Source organism: Pithys albifrons, chromosome 2 (genome assembly GCF_047495875.1).
Source record: "Pithys albifrons albifrons isolate INPA30051 chromosome 2, PitAlb_v1, whole genome shotgun sequence".
NCBI lineage: Eukaryota > Metazoa > Chordata > Aves > Passeriformes > Thamnophilidae > Pithys > Pithys albifrons.
The window spans coordinates 55533595-55555096 of record NC_092459.1 but is presented as its reverse complement, the minus strand read 5'-3'; the positions used below and the strand labels follow the sequence as shown (position 1 = coordinate 55555096).

The 21502-nt window shown below is 41.3% G+C and overlaps 1 protein-coding gene across 15 annotated transcripts in view; it reads left to right on the top strand.

Moving 5' to 3' along the window:
• The first annotated feature begins 643 nt into the window (after nucleotides 1–643).
• The window catches only part of EPB41L2 (erythrocyte membrane protein band 4.1 like 2), a 110587-nt gene continuing 89728 nt past the window's right edge, over nucleotides 644–21502 (top strand). For 4 of the 15 annotated variants that reach the window (XR_011697145.1, XM_071549077.1, XM_071549078.1 and 1 more), the window contains exons 1-2: nucleotides 644–719; nucleotides 4648–4729. The gene's annotated coding sequence lies outside the window, so the exon portion shown is untranslated. Of the gene's footprint in view, nucleotides 720–1472; nucleotides 1572–4647; nucleotides 4730–21502 lie in introns of those variants that run through there. The other 11 variants (XM_071549083.1, XM_071549071.1, XM_071549072.1 and 8 more) reach the window with 6 other exon arrangements.

The window sequence follows — 21502 nt, the reverse complement described above, 5'->3', positions numbered from 1 at the left end:
ATTGCACCTCACGCCCGGGGTCCCTCAGCAGCACCGTGAAGCCCTGGCTACCTCTTCCCTGCCCACCTCCCCATGGGTGCCGATCCCCTCCCTGGGCTGCACCTGCCCGGACCCTCCATCGCCCCACACGGGGCGGGCGCTCCGGCCCGGCCGCTTCGGGGCCCCGAGAGCTCCCTGCGGCGTGTCCGGCGAGAGGCTGCGGAGAGCCGGGAGGGGTCACGGCCTCCCCTCCCCGCCCGCACAGCCCGCAGTACCGCAGGAGCCCGTTCCGAACGGAGACACCCCTGGGACATCACAGAACCGCCGGAGCACTGCCCGGACCCGCCTGGGGCCGTGACTGGCCAGCGGCACTCCCGGGCAGGCGTCTGCGGGGCGGTGCTCCCGGCGGTTATCCCGATCCCGATCCCGATCCCGGCCCCGGCCCCGGCCCCGGCCCCGGCCCCGGCCCCGGCCCCGGCCCCGCTGCAGCCGCACCCGCCGGCCAGCGGCCGTTGGAGGCGGCCCAGGAAGAGCGGGCGGGGGCGAGGCTCTCGTTGGGTGATTGACGGCCCCTCCGGCCAATGGCGGCGCGGCAGGGCGTGGGGGCGTGGCCGCTGGGGCGGAGCTCGGGGGCGGGCGCGTCTCGGATTGGCCGCGGGGCGGGGCCGGCGGGGTTTTCTCCCGGGCTGGGCTGGCGGCCGCGGCTGGCACTGCGGGAGCCGCGGCTGAGCGGGCGGCAGGTACCGGGGCATGGGACGGGAGGGTCCCGGGGGAGCGCCACTTACACGGGCAGTGGGTGGCGGGGAGGAGGAGGAGAAAGGGGGTGCTGGGCAGCCGAAGCGCTGTGGGGATCCGGCCCTGCGCCGGGAGCGGCTTTGCCCCCAGTCCGTCGGCATTTGCTCTGGTCCGTTCTGTTTGCCGCGGGATGCGGAGGCCGCGGATAGGGCAGGGCTGGGGGATCGGGCAGGGCTGCCCCCTCCCTCCTCTCTCGCTGGTGGCCCCGGGCGGCGGCGGGGCGGGGGCTGTCAGCGGCGGGGCCGGCAGGGGGCGGTCGCGGCCCCGAGGAGCGCGGCCGGGGGCGAGCGGTGCGGGCGGGCAGGGGCTCGGGGCCGGGGGTGGCTCCTCCCTGCGTTCCCCCAAGCCTCGGGCACTGCTCCCGGCGAGGTGCTCCGTGCGGGGAGGCTCCCCCGCTCCTCCATGCCGAGTCCCCCTCGGGCCGTGCCGTGCCCGCAGCCGCCCGGGACCCTCAGCCCGGGACGCCCCGGCCCGGGCTGTGCGGAGCCCCCACGGTCGCGGCCGGCGCTGCATCTGTCGCGCTCTTGAATCGCTCCCCTCCTGGCCGGGGGCCAGAAAGATAGGGGTGTTTTTCCTCGAAAACCTGTCCCGGTGGCTGTCGGTGGCGCTCCCGCACCCGCTGTGTGAATACTGTGTGAGGAGAGGCGGTTTCCTGATTTGTTTCCTCCCGGAGCACCACTCCTCATTCTGATAACTTCATCTGTTTGCATCTTGGGCTGTGCCTTTCTCTCAGCTGGAAGTGAGCAACTGCAGAAAAATGAGCTAAATAGGACCCTGCACTGAAGCTGCTTAATTAGGTAGGGGGATGAAATCGAGGAAGATTTTACATTCCTAATTTCCCTTCTCTTCAGAATTAGGATGATTCTATGCTTACTTTGCTTTGGTATGTTCTGTATCTCCTGTTTTAAAATAACAGTCCACCTTTCAAGATGTGATGACCTGGCCTCTGTGTGAGCGTTATGCACTGAGATATTTTTAAAAAATGAGATCTTATTTATAAATTTAGGTCTAAAGTTCTTTTCCTATTACTGTTCTTTTGTAAGACTTTGATTACAGTGCTGTGAAGCTCTGTAATCAATCTCTCACAAGAGCTATTAACACTGTACAGCATTTTTCCACAGGTGAAGGTCCCACTGAGCTGAAGTTAATCTCTTTTGATGTTAATAGTATTGTGCATGCATGTGTATGGCTAGAGTGTACTTAAAGGAGTTGCTCTGTGAATGACTGTTGATTGACCTAAAGAGAGCTGGTTTGAGGGTTTGTCAGCTTAATGATTATTATTTTCACCTTCTGAAATAGATCACTGCCAGACAACAAGAAATAGCCAGCTTGAGTAAATTTAGCTTAAGGTGCTTCGATACCAGTAGCAACTCGCAAGCAGTTCAACTGTTTTTTACTCCTTGTAAAGCTGTCCAAGACCCATTTTCAAGTAAAATCATATAATCTGTATTTATTTTAAAGCACAGGCAGTGCTTGGCTTAGGTTTACAGCCTCATTGTTTTATCTGCTAGCATGAACACTTCCAGAGTGTTTGTAAAATGCAGCAAGCATGGCTCTACAAAACTTAGCCTTCAGCAAATTCTCATAAACTTGCATTTTTCCAGTCCTGCAGAGATTGAAATGAGCCTCTATTAAAGAAGCACTATGTAAAAGAAAAGCTGCATCCCCTGGCATCATGTTTTGAACAGCCGAAACATTCTGTCCTTAAGCTACAGAGCCAAACAGTTATAAGAACAGAACCAGTTTTTGTGGCACCGTGGGTTACACAGGAGCAGCCCTGGAAGGGTGTTCAACAGAAGCATTCTGCTACAGCTGCTTCTCTCCTCCCTTCCAACAAGTTTCTGTTTCTGCTTGCCATGCTGTTTTCTGTCTGGTGTTAACCTCTGTGGTGGGAAGCTGAGCTGCTTGGTTTCTCTTTCTTAAATTGCAACATTCTGCTGATTTTGATTACCTTTGGGCTCAGAATATGACCTTCCCTTCTGCATTTTCAGAGGTTATGGGTCTCAAAGTTTCTGTCAGCCATTTGTACCTGTGACAGATGAACTTGTGTTGTAAAAATATAATTTAAAATGGCCTGGGCAAGAATTTCAAGAATATTCTGTCTGCACATGTGTTGAAAGTGGAAAAGGAGAGTTCAAACTTCTTAACATTCAGGGCCATATGGAATAAACTTCTAGGCTTCATTCATTTGGAAATAGACCTTTTGTTCCACTTCTAATTTGATAATTTTTTAACAACTGCAGTCAATTAAAAAACTTTTATTATCACTTTTGATATAATTTAAAAAGGAGGAGAAAACAGAGGTAACTCTGAAGCTACTTTGGCTTGTTGATATCTTGTTGGGCTTTTGGTACCAGCAGTGGAGAGCTCTCATTTAGAAAGGGTAACCTGAAGAGTAACTGTATTACTTATTGTATTCAGTATGATCTGAATCGCTTTGTGAGTGCGGATTTAGGCAGGTTTTTTTTTTTTGTGGGACCATCTCCCAGGTCACACATTTAAGGATTGAAGAATGTGTTGTAGTTGGAACATGAGTGTTTTGGAAGGTAAAGAAGCAGCTGAGAGTTGTGATGAATAATAGTTTGGACATAAGTTAATGTTCAAAAAAATCAAACCCGGTATATAAACAACATTTAAAATACACGACAAGGTAAAAAATCTGTAGTTGGTGCTTATGGAATTCCATTTTGAATTCTGTGTTCACTTTTGGCAAGACACACTGACACCCAATCCCATCAGACCTTGGAAGCTCAGCAGAGTTAGCCCTGGTCAGTACTTGGATGGGAAACCTCCTGGGAATACTGGGAACTGTAGATTCTAGTCCTGAGGACTTCCCTGTCACTGTCCAAGCTCGCTTGGCTGTGGCAGATGGATCTCAGGACTTAAACAGTGGGGCCAGTTCTGCGCAAGCTGTGCCTCACCTAAAAAATCCACTGCGCAGGCTGGAAGGGCACACCCACGTGGGGAGAGCCCTGCCCAAATCTGCGTTTGCGAAGTTTGGCCATGATGATGTTTTAGTACAAAAAAAGTTGATCTGTTAAAGCACTAAAAATGGAGGGAACAAAATAAAATGGTGATAGATGTATCTGTTCGATGGGCAAGAGCAGATAACAGAGGTGATGAAAGGATTCAGTGGCAGGAAAAGGATCGAAATGGTTTACATTTCTAACAGTTATGTCTGTAATGTGTAACATCGTTCTATTGAAAGAGGAAGTCTTCTACATTTAAGTTTACCATGTGTAAATTTCAGTAGGTTAAAAGTGATTTTACTAAAGGTTGTAGTGTATAGCATATTTGCCTTAGATATTTCTAAAGCGAGATTGAATGCTTTCTTGAGAAAGATGTAATAATTCGAATGGTGATTTCATTCTGGAACTGATTGTAAGCCGGGGGGGGAGTGAGAGGAGGAAAGGTGGGCTGTCTTCCACATTGTAGGAAAATTAACCCAAAAATAGCAGTGTTGGAAAACTCTTCATTGTATCCTCACACAATGGCTGGGCACAAGAAAGAGGATGGGAACAAGGAAAGGGGATGTGGGAGCATGTGATTGTGTTATAGCCTGGGATATACAAGAATTCAAACTGCATCATAGGGGTTATTTCTGACCCTCTAGTTTGAAAGAAAAGGCTCCTCTTGACTTTAAGAGTGTTAGACTTTATAGTAAACTACCAGCCTTCTATTTTTTTAAGGAACAAAATTAAAGAGAAGGTTAAAAGATCATTTTGGAGTCTATTTCTCTTCCTATTCATAAGTGTGCTCACATTTTTAAAATGTTTATTATTTAAGCACAGTTCATTTCACTAATCTGGTTTTCTGACTGGATTGGTGGGTTAAACCTTTTGGTGTAATTTACTGAATTTATCTCTCTTATAGGTAAAGAAGATACTGTGCTGTTATCCAGTTGTCATAGTTGGTTGCATTCTACAAATCTTCAAGGCTTCCACTGGAGTAAAAGGTAACTTGCAAATGATTTTTTTTAATATCGGAAGATTCACTGTAGGAATTCATTAAATATGTAAAATTCTGTGTTCCATTTCTCTTATTTTTGCTGCTGATGGGATAAATTTACATGGTTTAAGTTGTCAGTCTCATAGTGTTATATAGGAAAGAACATATTTGTGATACAGTAAATATTTTTACTTAAAATGTTTGTATATAAACAAATCTGTGAAGGTAATTTTACCAGTACTTATTTCTTCCATAGACTTCACCTTGTCTTTGAGTGTTTTGTAAAGATTTACAGATTAAGTGAAGGCCATATCAACAGAATATTGATTAATTACTATTAAGTAATCTGAATATAGCCATTCTGTTTGGTGAGTGAAATGAGGAAAGTATGTGCCATATATGGTATGAAATTATAGACTTGCATGTGCTGCAAGTGGGACAGCCCAGCAAGAATGCAGGCTTGTTTATTTTAATAGACTTTGGGGGAAAAAAATTGTTTCCATTGCAGTAGTGTCTGAAGTCTCAGTGTCACTACCCAAACACTGCATTACAGCAGCTCTGCAAGTTAGTCTCAAAGGAGAATGGCTGATGCTACCCCTTTGCACATCACTACATTTGGTGGCATAGTGTTTCATGACCAGACTCCAGTATGAGATTCTTTAAGGCGTGACTTTGGTGAAGTTGGCCTCATGTTTAAAAAGTGATTGGCTCTGCAGATTCTCAGAAGCAGGTAGTGGTATTTTGCTCGCTTTTTCATTTCTTTGGTTGGATATTTTTTTCCTAAAGGAGTAAAGTACTACTATTGGTCATCTGTGTAGTGCTTTTTTTAATAGTAGTTTGGCTCTTCAGAGACTTGTGGTGAGGGAGTGTTGCAGGAAGGTCCTCTCTTTGAAACAGTCTACTTTGACAGTGTCTAGGGGTTGACTGGGTGCTCTGCTCTAATATTGTATCAACCATGGTGTTCATATTTGTCTGGGTTTGTCCTCCCTATATCCTTTCTGAAGGATGTCACAATGGCTTGTCTTTTAACTTTCCTTGCCTGTAGCGATGTAGCCTGCAGTTCTCTCTCTGTAAGGTCATTGTTAGAATTTGGCATTGAATAGTAAAATAGGGTTAGCTAAGGACAGTTTGAAGAGAACTGGATTGCCTTGGTCCACTTTGAATCTTCTCCTTTGCTTGTAACATTGTCTATGTGGTTTTCGGTTTGCAAAGCAGTAGTTTGGGAGGAGTGTTGCACAGGAAAATAAAATAGATTCAAAAAATGTGTGGACTCTGAAAGATCAGTTTCATCCTAAATTGCTTGCACTGATGATAAAGCATAATTTAACTAAATATTTATTGTTGAAATTACTCTCTAATTAGTAGCGTTGTACAGCTAAATGTAACACCAGATTTTACTGTAAATTACTGCTATCCCATTACTGTGGCTTGAGAATTAGAGACTATAACTGTGGTATTCTTTTTAGTGGCCTGGATAAGAATTTGACTACAACATTTAAAGAACACAGAATGTTATTAAAAGTACAAAAAACTTCAGTATGTATTTAAAATGAATGATGTGCTCTCTTACCACAATGGAAAAGTGGAACAGCTTTTTCTAATTTGAAATATTCAGTTATCCTGTAGATGGGCTTTAAAATGTATATTCTTACTGCAAGTTTTTGAATTCATAGTAGGCAGACCTTTAATTTTGATTGACTCAGCGTGTGTACTCTACTCCTACTTTTGAAATTCAAACCAAAATTAAAATCTGATGATAAAAATACATGCTTGGGTTTCACATTTGTTGGAACAATGTTACTGCTTGAAGTTACTCACAAACAAAAGGATTCCTCAATAAAATAGTTCAGAATATACTAAGTATGTCCTGTAAACTTCTTTGAACACTTCAGTTTTGGATCTGAAAGTTGTTGTTCAGTTTCCAAATACAGTATTTTGTACTTTGTAGATGTGATTTGTAAACAATTTATTTGCTGTATCCTCAGCTGAAAGAAGCTGTTTTATTCCATTTGGCTTACTTGTTTTGGAGTACTTAAAAGGTACAGTATATCCTGCTGTTTCATCATCAAACAATTAAAGAAATCTGGTCTGTATACCATTGTTCTTCTCTTAGAGGACTGGATCCTGCTTCTTGTTAAGGCTTCTTTGTGTACTTTGCCTGGTAGGGTATTGCATTATTGTACCACAAATCTGAAGCAAACCCAGTGTCTGGAGGAAAAGAGGTGGTGGGAGGGCAGGATAGACACCCCACAACCAGAACCAAAGAATGTTGTAGCATAAAAATCATATTTTAGTCCGTGTTGGGTCTTAAGGCTGCCTTGTGTTCTCTGTAGCCAACACTCGTATTGAAGTGGTCTTTGACTGGAGGTTGTCTTACATAATGGTCGTAGGCAGCTCCTTGGATTGAGGCTGGGATTGCTGCATATCAGTGTTATAGTATTCTTTATAAACCCCAGTTGGAAATAATTTAAACCTGTTTTGGACCTCTAATTATCTCACTAATTAACTTAAGCTGTTGGGTATTTGGCCTCACTTTCACAGAGTGTTTTCTTGACTCTGTATATGCTCAAGGATGTCTTAGAGAAAGAAATTAATGCTTAATGAAATCTGTGCATTTACAGATTTATTTTTCCTTCCCCAACCCTTCCTGGCCCTTGAATATGACATTTGCTTATAATATTGAGACCATTTTAGCTTTTTGCAAGTATATTGGGATATTTTCATTCTGAAGGGTAAGACATGTTTCTGAAGGCTGAAATCACTGTTCTCTGGGTTTTTTCCTACTACATTGAATTTTTTTGATGCTGTTGAGTTTAGTCCCAGTGTCATATCAGGAAGTAAGAATGCCATTTAAGTTTCATGGCGTAACTGCAGGATAGTGACTTACTGTAGAGACTGAATAGTTGAAATATTTTTTGGGGAAAAGTTTGCTCTGTTACGAGAACATTGTTCTTGTATTGTAGCAGAAATGAAGCTATATCTAAGTGAAGTTGGGAATATTTCAGCCCTGTGTTGTAGGTGAGAAAATTCTTGAATAAAAGATGCCTTCTTCATAAAAGTGAACTGTAAAATCATTTCTGTTGCCAGGAAGAGCTATATTTAAAAACCTTACTCAAAGTGAAAATGAAATCTTGCTACAGAACACAGTAGTAAATGATGGTGTTTTGACTTGCCGAGAATGCCAGGATGATGTAATCAAATAATCTAGTTTTAAGAAATGATATATATAATAAATTGCTGCTCCCTTCACCCTCTCCCCCCTGTTGCCCACTGGTTTTAGCAAACTTAGCACAAGATGCATGACACCACCTTCTACTTTCGTCCTTAGACCTTTCAAGCTCAGTAATTGAAACAGAGTATTTGCAGTCTTAACTAGAGACCAAGTATTAAATGTGAGACAGTTATCCCTGGAGGAAAAGTTTGTGCAGTATTGGCACTGGTATGAGGATAATGCTGAAGCTGCTTTACTTCTTGTCTTTGTGTATTCTGGGCTTCTGTTTCTTGTGTTTCAAAAAGCATAATGAAGCTTTATAAAAATGCCCATACTTCAGCTGAAGTATATTTTATCTGTGCTGAAATGTTTGAAAGTGTAAGTAATTTAACTTTGTTTTGAAGAATTTTGAGATTTGAAATAGTGGGCTAAGAATTAAGATTTATTTATTGCCTGCCAATGGATTTTTAAAAGCTAATGTGAAAAATACAAAACATGCTCTGTGTGTGTATGTATATATATAAATATAACCATTTCTTGCCTTGATAAAAATGCAATTTCTTTGTGTTTTTCAGACCTTTTGTTCAGTTTTCCCTGATTTATAATTTTTAAAAATTTTCTAAAAGTGCATTCCAAGGCAACATCTACCATGAAACTGATGGGCGTACCATAAGTTACCCAGTGGTTGGTGCTGGTTTAGAGTGTCATATGGCATACGTAGCAGGATTAAAACTTTGGAATGGGACTAGATGAAGAGTTTTTATAGGATGAACTGTTTAGTCACTGTCATGAGCCCTTATTTTCTGGCTTCAAATATCTTGTATCCATAAACTGTTGAATGATGAAGATTAATTTGCCTGGTGAAGGTATTTGCAACAAAAAAGGGGGCAAAAAAGCCAGTATGCTGTAATTCACATGTTAAACTGATTGAAGTTAAAATCAAGCTGCTTCGTTCTTTTACTGCTGTATGTATGATCTTGGCTTGCTTGTGGGAGATGCTGACTAAAAAAACCTGTAGATCCTTTTGTACTCAAAAGTTCATAGGAATGTTCTTGTTTTACTCATTTTAAAAACAAGTCAACTTTTGTTTTTGTTAAATGTTTTAAGACTTCAAGTAGTTACATTAAAAGAGATTTTTCTACAATTGTTAGTTTCCAAATTCTGAGTGGGTTTTATGTTGTATTGTTTCCAAGGTTAACAACAGCATGTGATACTTGCTTAGAAGACTCAGTCTATAAGAAATGAAATTAACAGCACAAGACACAACAAATGATTTTGCATTCTGTGACTCTTTTCAGACCTTTGGTTATGTCAGGAAGATAAAAGCATAAGCATTTATTTTGAAAGCATGTGATTTTTCACAGGCTGATTAATTTTGGGTGTTTGGTGGTGTTTTTTTACTACTGCCCTGACTGAAGCTTTGTTTCAGATAGCTTAGGAAGTACATCTGTATGTGTGTCTTGGTAAACTGATCATGAGAGTAGCAACTCAAAGGAAAATAAAGTTCTTACCAGATATCTTGTTCAATGTAATGTTATTCATTGCTTGAAAACAAAACAGCAAGCCAAGCCCAAACAAAACAAAGGCTACAGATCTTTGGAGACAATAGAGTTATGGCTAGTGCTGTTCCTGGCTATAGGTTTCTAGGAGATGCTGGTCTTGAGGAATGCTTTTAAATCTTGAGGTAAGTGTCAGGATGTTGTTGGAGACTGAGAAAGTGTGGAGTAAAAGAATTGTCAGTCAGGTGTGGACAAACAAGCTTCTTGGAGTTTGGAGTGAACAAGAACCTGAGAAAAGTTGATTGAGGTATTGTATTGTCTGTTTAGTGGGTCATTGTTATGAGAGATGATTAACTAATGCTTTTTTTTAAGAATTTTCAAGGTAGACTGGTCGACATGAAAATGCTTTTGATAAAAACTTTTTACAGAAGATAGATGAAATATAAAGTTTGTTTCTTTTTTACCTAACATGTTCATGTGAATTCTTTGCCTTTATTGGTGTTGTGGTTAAACTGCTTTCCTGTTTTGTTGTTTTATTGCAACAAATTGTCTTAGTAATGCTGTGACTCAAACATTTTAACCTCTTTTTTGTTGTTTGTTTTGCCCTCCACTGTTGAAAGGTGACAGCTTGAGTAATCTTAACTTGCCCTGCTGAGCGTTTGGGTTTTTTATCTTTTAAACCACCACAATGACATAATTTTACAGCCAACTGCTCTACCCAGGCAGTGATGTCTTACCACAACTCAGCTTCCCTAGTGGGGTTACCTCTGCACTGCCAGTTGTTCTTTTTGCTTTGGTCTGGCCAGCCCCTCAGTGTTGACTAGGAGTCAGTGTAGAGATAGAGCACTGGCCATTCTCTCGTTTAGTGATATTGAAAGCCAGCTGGATGGCTTTCAGCTCTGCAACCTGGCTTTATCCACCCTATACCTCAATAGCTTCTGTGACTGGCCACATAGAACTCTATAGCTCAGCTTTCCATTTTTGATGTATCCCTACAATATGGCAGGAATGGTCAGTGAAGGGAGCATGCAACTTTTCATTTTCTGGTAGCTGGTTATATATGGTGGGACCTCCATAGCACATGTCTCCTCCTCCTCCTGATGATGATAATCTGAAATTTTCACCTTTAGACCAGTTCATGATGACTTCCAAGATCCCTGGGCAATTAGGATTTCCTGTTTGAGCTTGTTGTGTGATCAGCCTGACCCACTTACTCTGTAGAGCATGAGTGGCATAATATGTAGAAGGGACTTCCATTTGGAACATCCAGCTCAGCACTGGCAGTTGGAGCTGTGCTTCAGTGCCAGTTTCTTCTAAAGCAGCTCAAACACCTTCATAAACAGACAATATCTCTTGAAATGTAGCAGGCCTGACTCCAGAACCCCAGAGGTCATCCTTGAGTCTCCCCAGGTACTTTTTGCCAGAGACTCTGGGAAAGACCATTCTCCCTGGCTGTGGTGTAGAGCATGTTTTTCACATCTTGTCCCGTCTTGACTGGCTCAAGGGCTACTGCATGAACAGTGTCCTGTTTAATTTGTTCAAAAGCTTGTTGTTGTTCAGGACTCCACTTAAAATTGTTCTTATGGGTCACTTGATAGAGAGGGTTTATGATCTGAGTGTAATCTGGAATATCCATCCTCCAAAACCCCACAGCCCCTACGAAAGCCTGTTCCTTTTTGCTAGTTGGTGGGGACATAGCTGCTATTTTGTTTAATGTCTACTGGCATCTGATAATGTCCATCTTGGCGTTTTACTCCTAAAAACAATTTCCTGGGCAGGTGTCTTGACCTTACCTTGCAACTGGCCTTCAGGAGGATTTGGGTTATCTTTTCCTCTTTGTCAAAAACTCTACGGTATTGCCCCATGTGATGTCATTGATGTACTTGCAAGTGTTCTGGGGCCTCACCCTTTTCCAGTGCAGTCTGGATCAGTCCATGGCAAATAGTGTGCTGTGTTTCTGCCTGTGGGGCAGTAGGTTCCAGATATACTGGAAGCCTTTCCAGGTAAAAGCAAACTGTGGCCTGTGCCCTGCTACCAAAGGAATGGAGAAAAAAGTTACATTGGCGGTATCAATGGTGGCACCACTTCACTGCCTTGGACTCTGCTTTGTACTGAAGTTCCAGTGCACAGCAGCACTCAGAGGTGGTGTAACTTTGTTCAGGCCATGATAATAGTCTGCTGTCAGTCTCTACTCTCATTTGAATTTACATGCTGGCCATATAGGACTGTTAAAGGGTGAGCAAGTCTTGCTGCCTCTCCAGTTCATGAATCATCTCATGGGTGATGGTGATCATGGAGTCCTGGTTCATGCAGTGTTACTGGTGGTGCGCTGATGTGGTAGCAATTGGTACTCATTGCTCTTCAACCCTCAGGATTCCCACAGCAGAAGGGTCCTCCGAGATCAGGCAATGTATTCAACTGTTTAATTTCCTCTGTCTTCACAGCATCTCTCCCAAAAGCCCAGCAATGCCCTTTTGGGTCCTTGAAATACCCTCTCCTGAGATGATCTATGCCAAGGATGCACAGGGCCCCTGGGCCAGTCCAAATGAGGTGGTTTTGCCATGTGTTCCCAGTTAGGCTCACTTCAGCTTCCAGTACAGTCAGTTGTTCAGATGCCCCTGTCACCCCAGAAACAGAGATACCATGAGATTCTGCCCCTACGTACCTTAATGACATCAGGCTACATTGTATGTTGGTGTCAACTAAAGCCTTATACTCTTGTGAGTCTGATGTGCCAGGCCATTGGATCCACACAGTCTAGCAGATCTCATTGCCCCTTTCCTCCAGCTGGGCCGGGGCAAGGCCCCTCTGATTCTGGTCACAGAACTCACTGTTTGCTTCTTGTAAATACAAATTGAAAGTCCCCTCAAGAGGATCACAAGTAATATCAGCACTTCTGTTCTAAGGATTTGCCCCCTGGAAACTGGCGTGCCATTTGCCCTTAAATTTCCTGTCGGCATTGTTCTTCTCAGCTCATGTACCCATGCTGCTAGGGCAGTGGTGGGTTTTCCATCCTACTTCCTCATGTCTTCTCTGTTACCTCTCGAGCAAGGGAGGCATGGGGACATTTCCTCTCTACCTTGCTCGAGTCTTTTGAATCTGTCTGAAGTCTTGGATTGGACAGCCTTTCCATGGACGAGGTGCGTGTCAGTAGGGAGGAAAAAGAGAGGATCTTTGTTTGCCAGGGTCGGGTAATCCCCTGAAGCACTGTTCTCCTTTCATTGATGTAAATGCCAGTGAGCTGGTGTACAATGATGGCATGCTCTGTAGAAACTTCCATTATTTTAACGTAGAAGGTTTCTTGTTGCTTGATGTGAAAGTGATCACATTCAGTCCTTTCGCTGAAACTGAAGCAGTCCCCTCAGAATGCTTTCCTTAAAAATAGGTGACATAACCATCGCTGCAATGAGATAATCTAATATAAACCTTACATCTACATGGTTGCAGTGTAAGGTCTCTTCTGTAGAATCAAACTGAGCTGAATGTGCTCCCATATTCAGTCAGTGCTTCTGACCCTTTGTATTGAAAACAGTTGTTGCTCCTTTCACCCCCTCTAGACTGAGAGAGATAGAGATGTCTCATTAGCTATTCAGGAATATCTTCCTTTGCCTGAAAAACCCTTTAATTTACTGACCTGCCTTTGCACTTGAAAAGCACTGCCATAGCCTGGACTTACTTTTCAAGTGTTTGCAGGCAATTGCATGACAAAACTGTCCTTGCAGGTACCCTGAAGGGCAAAGGGCTAAAATAACTCTGCAAGAGTTTTACCAGTAGTTCAGTAATTTTCAACCAAGCGATGCGATACATTCAGTTTTCCAGCTTGATCTACTGATTTGATTGTAGCTGCTTTTTTGAATAATTTGTATGCTTTGTTGTTTTGCTGCTCTTCAAAACACATGTAAGTTTTAGTGTAGAAGTTTTGTGGAAGTGAAGAGAAAGATCAAACTCTTCAAACTCTTAGCTTGCTGCTACACATGGAGAAGTGATTGCAAGGGAGAGGTCACCAATGCATATGGGGCGCCTAAGTACAAGATCCTGGACTTTGACTTCCACCAGCTTTCCATTTCTGATTGCTGTGCTAAAGGGAGGTTAAATTGTGGGGTGACAAGTAGTTTTTTCCCCCCCTAGATAACCTATGTTTTTGTTCTGCAGTCTTTTGTAATCTATTAGGGTAAGCTGTACTTATTTCACATAATGGGTAAATGCTGCTAGTCTTTTTATCTAACTGGGCTTTGTGGCTGTTCCTTGAGCATCAGTGTAAATGGTTATATTTAAAGGTTTGACTAGGAGCTAATTCCTGAAGAGTGTAAAGTAGAGGAAGTGAGAAGTAATCAAACTTGCAGCCTGATGTCATGCAATGACACTGCATTATTGTGGATTTGTGCTCACAAGACATTTGAGTCAGCATAGCAATGTATGATCAGTAAAATACTGCTTTGTTTCCTGTGAATGGTTTTATTTCCTCTCAGTGTAGGAGATTTTGACTTTAACATTTAACTTGGTCTATAAACTTGAAATATTTCTAAAACATCTTTCCTGACTCTGTTTGCTGTTGACTTAATGCTCCTGTTTTTTGTATATGTTCTTTAATTAGCAGAACTAATTTGTTCTGATTATGATACTGTCATTGCCTACAGTAATACCATATTTTTAAACTGAGTTCTCAGTTAAAGAAGTTTTTGCATCAAAATGATTGGTTATAGTGGTTTTCTAAAATTACTTCCAGCAGTTCACACAGGGGGGAGGGTCCTGAAATAAAGTGGTTGAAAGGCAGATGGTAGATACCTCTTTGAGAGGAATTTAATGTAATGAAAGTTACGATTTTTTTGGTTTTACCCCCAAAATGTCAAGATGGTTGCATTAAGAGATTTCTGAATGTTTTATGATTTTCTTTCTGGTGACTCGACTACTTCACTAGGCAGCCTGTTTCAGTGCATGGCCATCCTTTCAGTGAAGAATTTTTTCCTTATATACAATCTAAACCTTGCCTTGTGCAACTTGAGGCTGTTTTCCTCTTGGCCTCTTGGCCTTTGCTCCAAATCCTATGTCAACTGTTCTGCTACATCCTCTCTGAAATTTTATGTTCACTCAGCTGAATATATCTTAGTTAACAACTGAAATCTCTGATGGCTTGTCATGAGTAAAATGTCTTGTTTCCCCTTTTTAGAAATAGGAAAAGATGTTAAGTAGCAGAGGGATGCTGCACGTTAGGAAAAAATAGTCATGATTGTTACCTTAGTAACACTTAAGTCCTTTGATGGGCATCTTTCAGTCTTTGGAAACTTTTCTGTTAGACCTAAATGACAATTGATTCTTCTTTGAAAGCCTTGTTATGAAAGTAAGAGTTTCCTTAAATGCATTAAGACTATTTTTGACACAGGGTTTTAATGTAGCTGTTAATATGTCCTTCACATTGGTTCTTCAACAAGATCTTTTCAATGTATTGTTAGCTACGCTTTGTTTGCCCTTATTGAGGAGTCTTTGGAAACTCAAGCTTTGGTTTGTGCAGTATTTTGCTGGTATCGCTCATGGTAATATATTAAATTAATTGTTGCTATGCCATGGTAATGAAGTAAGCTTGAGTGCCTCAGTTCTGTAGTGCTGCCTGTGACTCATTTCCCTGACTCATGTATTCTGCTCTTCTACTTGCTATGTCCTTTCTAAGCATCAGAAGCTGTCCCTTAACCTATATGCATTCTGTTATGTAATTAAAATATCTGACATAGAAGGTTGGTAACAAACTTCACTTCTCCTCATTTTAACCAAGGACATGCCATGACTCAAGTGCAAAACCTGTAGTCCTTCATAGGCATTCCATTTGTTTCCAACCAGGAGAGAACCTGCTAGTAGAGCAGCAGACTGCAGAGTGAGCCCAGCAACAACTGAGGCTGTATCCACGAGCAAATCTAACCCTCCAGCATTTTTTGAAGTGTTTCATGAGTAACAGGAGGCAGAGACTATTAGATTCCAAAACTTGTCCTGGTGATTGTCATCTTGAGTTGCTAAGAAAATACAGAATATGCTTCATCAAATGAACCTGAGTATTCCAGGCAGAGAATTAACTCATCATCTTTTCCATGTGGAAGCTGCACTGTTTCTTTTTCTCTGTCCGTAAGCATGTGGGAAAGAAGATCGTTTCTAAGCAAGGGGAAAAGGAAATTCTCTCATATTTATTAAATGCTTTTCCTATCAGGAAGTATGCATCAGGATTATATGCTTGGCAAGCAAGAGTACATATTTTGGCGCATACTTCTTTCTTTGTAACTTTAACAGCCTGCCAGCATTGCAGGCAACACTAGCAGCACTCTGTGTCCCGGACAGTTTTGATTATAAATCCCAGTCTCTGCACTGGGGCAGAAAGCTCTGTGAAGATGGGTCCTATTTGGTCTCCTTGGCTCATTTTCCTTCCCTAGTGCACTGGGGAAAGAGACGGTAAGGAATACCTGGAGAAGGCAAGATCATGGTCATGCTTCTAGTAAGCCCCCTAGTTAAATATTCTGTGAATATTCTCTAAATTTGAGGACAGTCCAGGGTTGCTGTGATGGAACCAGTGGTCTGCAATCTAATTATATCTGAAAGATCTCCTGTAAACCATTGTTTGAGTGCACCAGTGCCCAGAATTACAAATGGTGTTGCCCACACAGGCATTCCAGAAATTTTGCACACAATCCTTTCTTGCTTATCAAGTGCAGAGTTGATGGCTAAATTGGTTTTTAAAGTTCTGCTGGGGCCAAAAACCATGTTGTGAATTTTAGTTCTTAGTCAGTGATCAGGCCTGTATTGCTAACTGCGCCATTTATGCAAGAACTGGGTAAAAAATAGTTAAGTGTAGTTTTGTTTTCTGTTAAGACTTTCTGTGAGAGTGATGACCATGCTGCTGAAATAATTGACATTTTAAATGAGGTAAAACTGAAGTGTGAAGAGAGGCAAATGAAGACAGTGGATGCCTTTGTATGGAAATATTATGAGGGAAAGACTGGATGTCTAGCCATCCTTTGGTTTTCAGGAGGCATTTAGTACTTTTAGTGCTTTTTTTTTTTACCCAAACTATTAATATAAATGAGCTTAATAAGGTAGCTAAAGTGTTACATTAATACAGCTTGTTTTACGTCAACTTCTTGTTCTTCTAAATCATTTGAATAAAATACAGTTCTGAAATTTTATGGGAACATTCTATCTACACATACATTTTATCATCATTCTCTGGAATGAATATGGAAAGTAGCAAATCATGGAATTGTGTATGTCTTTTCAATTTATGCCTTGAAGCAAATTTTAAGGTATTTAAAACTTGCTTTAAAAAGTGTAAAGCTTATATCTTAAAACTTAAGGGCGGTCCCGTGGTGCAATGGTGAGCACTCTGGATCACAAGGTCATAGTTCGAGTCTCAGTGGGGACCGTCTCCTGGCAGTTAAATGCCTCCCTGCCATCCCATCCTGTCAGATCTCGGATGCTCAGCAGGGTCAGCCCCGGTTAGTACCGGGTGCTGTGACAGTCCCGAGGACTTCCCTGTCACTGTCCAAGCTCTCTTGGCCATGGCAAATGGACCCTTAGGACTTAACGGTGGGGCCAGTTCTGCGCACGCTGTGCCTCACCTAAAAAATCCACTGCACAGGCTGCAAGGGCACACCCACGTGGGGAGAGCCCTGCCCAAATCTGCGTTTGCGAAGTTTGGCCATACATACATATCTTAAAACTTAGGATATTCCTTTTAATATTAATGTTTTACAGGATGAGAGACAAGTGTATTATTAATTCTTTGAATAATTTTTTACTGTGAACTACTTTTATGGAACAGTTAAGATACATATTTTGGTTAAAATATGGGATTGTTTTTGGAAAGCTTTTTTTTTTAAACCAGTCAGTTTAATATTAAGGAGATAAGTTAGCATCTTTACAAGAAATGGAAGCTTATTTACTAATGTTCTTTTAAACTTTGTGCAAGATATGTATTGTGGTCTTATTTTTATGGCATGTAAATTTCCTATCTACCTATGTAGTTGTGTGAAATGCCTGACTAAAAAAATTGCTGGTGCATTTGTCTCAGTTTTATCACATATCTGTTGGTCTGTGGTTTGATCTGAAATGTAGCTTTTTAAAGTCTGCAGCTGGGAAAGCTGAGGTTACAAAGAGTGAAAACTGGTTACTGTGCATATAGAACCTACTCTCCATAATGCAAAGGAATTGGAATAATATAACAAATTACTTGTTTTTCTTTGAGAGCAAAGTGAATTGCTTCCAATTAAAGGACTATTGAAATAACTTCAGAGCCTTACACAGTTTCACTTGTATCTGCCACATACCAAATGTTTTGTATCTTTTTAGAATCAAGGTATTGAATGAATCTGTAATGAAGATAAAGGAGGGTTGTTTTTTTATCTAGCATGAAATCTGAAACTGAGTTCGTAACATAAATGTTTCTATGGCATTTCCCGAAGATATTTTACAAGACTAGATTTTTCTTTACAGAGATTCAAAAAGTGGATTCCCAAACCAGTATCACAGCTTGTAAAGATTGGTCTTCACCTCTAGATATCTATCCTGAGTTCAAGGATCCTGAATCTCATTTCTTAGGCCTTGGTATTTCACAAGCAATTGTAGCTGCAGGCAAGACAAAACAATAATATAACTTACTGTTTGCCTTAATTGTATCATGTACATCATTCATTGAGCTGGTATTAATTAGCAGAGAAGGGTTATTGTTGATTTTGCAGATTAAGTCTCTATTGTCTTTATAGCATAAAACCAAACAGGCTTGATTACTTGTTATAATTCTGTTGACAGTAGTTCTCCATTTCGGAAACTTCTGCCACTGTGTGCACTTCTGTATTCCCCCTTTCCCTTGTCGCATTGAGACTGCTGCTTCAGCGTTCTTCACACATCCTACAGAGACACTGTCGCTTGTTTATTTGAATTAGCTTTTCTCCCTAAACCACAATTGTGTAGTAGTTCATTTTAAGTATCAGCTGGGAAGACACATTAAACCAAAATTGTAATGAGCAAGTGTAGCCTCACTAGATGGTACCTGGCATCCTTCTTTCAAGTATGGAACTGCTGTGCATTCAATTTGTTAAAAATTAACTTGTTTAGGAAAGGGAATGCTTGATGTGGACTGCATTGCAAAGTTGAATGAAAAAGTGTTGCAAATGTGTGTGGTTTTTTTGTGGTTTTGGTTTTTTTTAAAGCTGTCAAATGGGGCAAGATCTAACTGGATGGATACCATGATTTAAAGAAAGGGTGCTGTCTTATCTACCAGTTCAGTTGTGCACCTGTTTGGTATTCCAGAATGAAAATTACAATACTTCTTGCTTTAATAAGACACAAAAATAACTCTCTGAAATTATTATTGAAAATACTTTATGCCTATGACATAATTCTGGCTAAGGTGCAAAGCTCATAATGACTGACAGATCATGGAGAATAGTGGAGAACTGTTTTTAAACACTTAAAAGAATGAGCCTATGGCTGAGAAGTACTGGCAAGGTGTAGATACTGCAGATATCAGAAGAGAAGGGAAAATGCAGATGTCATACAATCGTTTTTAAAATACATGTACAGCCCCAGTCTATGTAAAATACAGGTGGCTGTCGGCAACAGTTCATTAAAGTGAGTGTGTGAGCAGAGGGACAGCTGGTAAAGGGAGGAAGAATTTAAAGTATAGCTTTGTAGTGTAATTGCAAGCTTAATGCAGAAGGATGTCTCCTGAGGCACTTCAGGAGGTTCAGGTGAAATAATTCACAGTGAATTTAGCAGTAGCTGGAAGCAAACTTTTTTCTTGTTTTGTTTCAGTAGTAGCAGTAGCCTGTTTTCTTTCCTTACCCTCTCTCACCCCCTGAAGAATGAGTTTAACTGAAGTGCTTAGTTTAAACCTTTGTGAGGATTGATTGGAATGACTACAAAAGTTTGCCGAACAGCTGGGGTTTCAAATGCGAAGTTAATGTTGGGAACAAAGTAATAGTTTTAATGTTTTCAGAAGGAAAAGGTGTAAACAGAGTTTGCCTTTGTTAAGCAAAGCATATGAGAGTTTTTGTCATTGAATTGATCTTTAGGATGCAGGCTATAAGGGCAGCAAAACCTCAGTCTAAAACCAAGGAGAGTCTCAGGGCAGAGGCCCCGTTTTGTCTGCTTTGTCTCAAAGGCTGCAAGAGTGGCTCAGGATGCTGACACTGAGCATGGTCTGCAGCCCCTTCCTCTGCCTCTGCATCCTGCCCCATCCTGTACTGGCATTTGTTACGGTAAGTGGGGGTAGGATAACAGCACGGCCTTGTAATAGCTCTCTGTTGCAAAAGGCAGAGGCAGGCTAGAGCAAAGCTTAATTCTTGCAGTATTCTTAACTCTTTCTGTTCTGGTTGCAAGTGAGCAGATTTCTTGGAAGCTGTGAGAGGTTGGGAATTTGGACAGAAATGAGTCAGGAGCGCAGTACGCAGATCGCAGGACTGCAGTCACAGCAGTGAGACCAGGGATGTCACTGGGACTCCTAAACTATGGAAAAAAGGATGGAAGTTGAAGCCAGTACTGTTGCTGCAGCAGAAATGAATTTGACAGGAAAAAGCTGATGTTGCCAGTACTCCTGGGAAACCTTTAATTTGTACTGATCTGACCCTAAACTTTGAAATTAATTAAATGGCTAATAGTCTTAGTCACATGACTGGTGCCTTTTAACAGAATAGACAGAACGAAACATCAGCCATGCTTAAAAGTGTCTTTGTGAGCTACTTTTGAAAATGCATTTATAAAAGGTGATATGCATCTCCTCTGATAGCTTTTGGTTTTGTAAAAATAAGTTTTCTTTTGCTTTTTTGGCTTATCAGGATGCTGGTAATAGGATAAAGGGTTGAAGAAACCTTGAAAAGCTTTTGTGTTTCAACAATGTGTACAAAACTTAAAGCTAAGGTAATTTGAGAAAAGTGGTGCTTGACCTATGATACTGCTCTAGCTTGCTGTTGGAATTGGAGGAACTAGCTAAACCAGTAAATCCACTGTGTAGAAAACAGTATTCTGGAGAAAGACCTTCAACAAATCCTTTATAAATCCAATAAATATGCTAACTACCATTAAAGTCTTCAGTTTCCCAAAAAAGTCACTGCAGAGTAATCAGTTCAATACCGGAATAAAAGTCGTGCCATTGCAGTAGAAAACTTACCACTGTTAAGGATTTCACTTGTCAAATTTGTTTCTTTCTACAATTTATAGGGATACACAATGTTCCACCTTCAAGACTGTTTTCTACTTTTCCTGTAGTACAACCATTTGAAGATAATTTATCATTAGTATTTGTTGTACCTGACATATTACTTTGGATGCCAGTTTTGGGGTTGCCCTTACAATGAGTTCTGTGATGATCAAATGCATTTTGTGTAAAATGTAATGCATGTAGTGTCATAGAAGAGCATTTCTCAGTTTCTGCAATACAGAATACTTAAAACTGGAACTGAATACTTATTTGTATTATATTCCCAAGGCAACCTCAGGTTAAAGATATTGACAAGTCAGTCACTGCAAGTAAGGTGCTATGTGTTCCAGGATAAAACTTGTTCTCCTTGAAAAATTTATTTCAGTGGAATAACTTTTTCACTGTTGTGTAGAGTCTGATGCAAACAGTTGCATTATGTCAGTCTATTAGAATTTTGAAAAGGCAGTTAGAATTTCTCTTGAGTACAGGTTTAGTCACTTTTTTCCTTATAGCAAGTATTCTTTTAATTATCTTAATTTTCAGAAACACTCATCCTTTTAAATAGACATTGACACAGATGTGGTTTAACAGTCAGTAGGAAAATAAATTGTTCACAGTTTTCTAGGGCTGTCCTAAAATAGCACTGTTGTTAAGTGACACTAAACTTTGTTGCCCTGTGATTTCACACCCAAATTTTTGTTTAGACTGAGGATCCAGAAGTTGAGCCTGCTTTCTTAGGGAGTGAAGCATCAGCAATAGTTCAGAGTGGGAATGATGACTGCAGCGGATCCACATAGATTCCCTATTGTCTTGGGATGATGGTATGGTGTCCCTAGGGATGCGGGTGACCATTTCTGCGCTAGTGATAGCCTGATATTGATAAATAATTTGGAAGGG